Here is a 2111-nt window from a genome sequence, read left to right as displayed (position 1 = left end):
GCCCCCGCCTCACTGCCCCGCCCCGCAAGGCCAGCCGGGAGCCGGCCGCGCCCGCCCGGCGCAGCCGTAGAAGGCATTGGTGTGTGGTACATGGCTTTGACTCATCGTTAGTGTTAGGCCCGGGTACTCTGGGCGGACGTGGGGCGGGAGTTTATAGAGGCCCTGCTGCGTGCCTGGCACAGCGCAGGCCGGGCCGGAGGGAGGACTGCAAGCCAGGGAGAAGATTGCGTTTGATATGCAGGGGTGTGCTACTGGCAGCCAAACTGCAATGTCCTGGCACCTCATGTGGGGGCGAAGGGAAAAGGGAGGGGAAGAGAGAAAAACGGCCCCATGTGGACACCTGAAGGATAACCAAGAATGAGCCGGGTGCAGGAGGACTGGAGAGAGGGCGACAGGGAAGGTGGTCCACGAGCGAAGGCCTGAGGCGGAGTTGAGCTGAGGACCTGGAGGAAGGTCTTTGGGGCTGAATTATCTTCCTTCCTAATCCTGTGTTGAGGGGGTGGGGGAAGCACCCTACTCACAGTGGGACCAAAACAGTGGTGGGCGACAGGTACGGGTGGGGAGGCTGTCCGCAAATGGATGGTGGATAAAACCCTGAGAGCGGCCAAAATGGGCCAGACCCACTTGTAGAAGAGTGAGGACAGGACCCTAGGAAACTCCCTACAAGAAGGGGCTGTGACATCCAGCAGAGGTATGCAAAGGCAGGCAGGCGGCAGGGAAAACCAGAAGAGGGACGTGACTGCCTGCCCGGGGCACGTGCTCCCATGTGCAGCGTGTGAGCACGCAGGAAAGAGCCGTGCGAGTGAGTACACAGGGTGTCCCGAGCCTGGCGCTGAAAAACAGCAGGAGGCCCCATCAGCTAAGTACTGGGAAATGCCCCAGAGTGGCAATTAAGAGGTCAGCTTGAGAACCGTGTAGAGAGAAGTCTTACTAAGTAGAGTTGTGCTATACTATATACTAAGCTGGGAATCCTGCCTCCAACTCTTGGCCCCGTCAGTAACTTGTATTGTGAGCTCTGGGCCTCATATTCTGCCTTTTCCAAGTACTACAGCCTCTAAAAAGAGCCATCCCAATACATTGTTGGAAGGGAAAATAACTTGTTTTTCAATAAATAAGAAAACAATCATAAAGTTATTGAGCCAGTTAATATGTCTTTCAGCATTCACTGGAAAATATTGCAGCTTCATACGTTATGTGAAGGCTAGGACATAATTCTAAATTTCACAAAATATATTGAAACCACTTCGGGCCAGCCAGAGGCGCACTGGAGAGTGCGCAACTTGGGAGTGCGGTGGCGCTCCCGCCGAGGGTTCGGATCCCATGTGGAGACCGGTTCCCGCTCACTGGCTGAGCGCGGTGCGGGCGCAACACCGAGGGTTGCGATCCCGTTGCCGGTCAGTAAAAAAGGAAAAAAAAAGAAACCACTTCAAGCAACTCCAGAACTCACTTTTTTTTCCCCTAGTATGTGACTGTTCCTACATGCTATCATCTTTTGTTGATGTCATGATGAGTACGTTTTTAAGTGGAAGGTGCTCTTCGGAAGAGGGTTCCTTTCTAACAAACGTTTTCTGGGAGGCATTTTCTATCCTTGTTCTTTTTGAGCTGCTGTGTAATTCTCTTGAGTTTTGAGTTTTTAACCGCAATTTAAGGACACTGGTGCTGCTTCAGTTTGGAAATTTGTTCTCATTTAATTGCCATCTTCCTGGTATGGAGTTTCCTCAAACAATTGCAGATAGATCTACCATATGACCCAGCTATCCCACTGCTGGGAATATATCCAGAGGAATGGAAATCATCAAGTCGAAGGTATACCTGTTCCCCAATGTTCTTCGCAGCACTCTTTACAACAGCCAAGAGTTGGAACCAGCCCAAATGTCCATCATCGGATGAGTGGATATGGAAAATGTGGTATATCTACACAATGGAATACTACTCAATTATAAAAGACGAATGAAATACTGCCATTTGCAACAACTTGGATGGACCTTGAGAGAATTATATTAAGTGAAACAAGTCAGGCACAGAAAGAGAAATACCACATGTTCTCACTTATTGGTGGGAGCTAAAAATAAATAAATTCACACACACACACACACACACACACACACACA

Source organism: Galeopterus variegatus, unplaced genomic scaffold (genome assembly GCF_000696425.1).
Source record: "Galeopterus variegatus unplaced genomic scaffold, G_variegatus-3.0.2 Scaffold62, whole genome shotgun sequence".
NCBI lineage: Eukaryota > Metazoa > Chordata > Mammalia > Dermoptera > Cynocephalidae > Galeopterus > Galeopterus variegatus.
Note: the sequence above shows the minus strand (reverse complement) of the source record.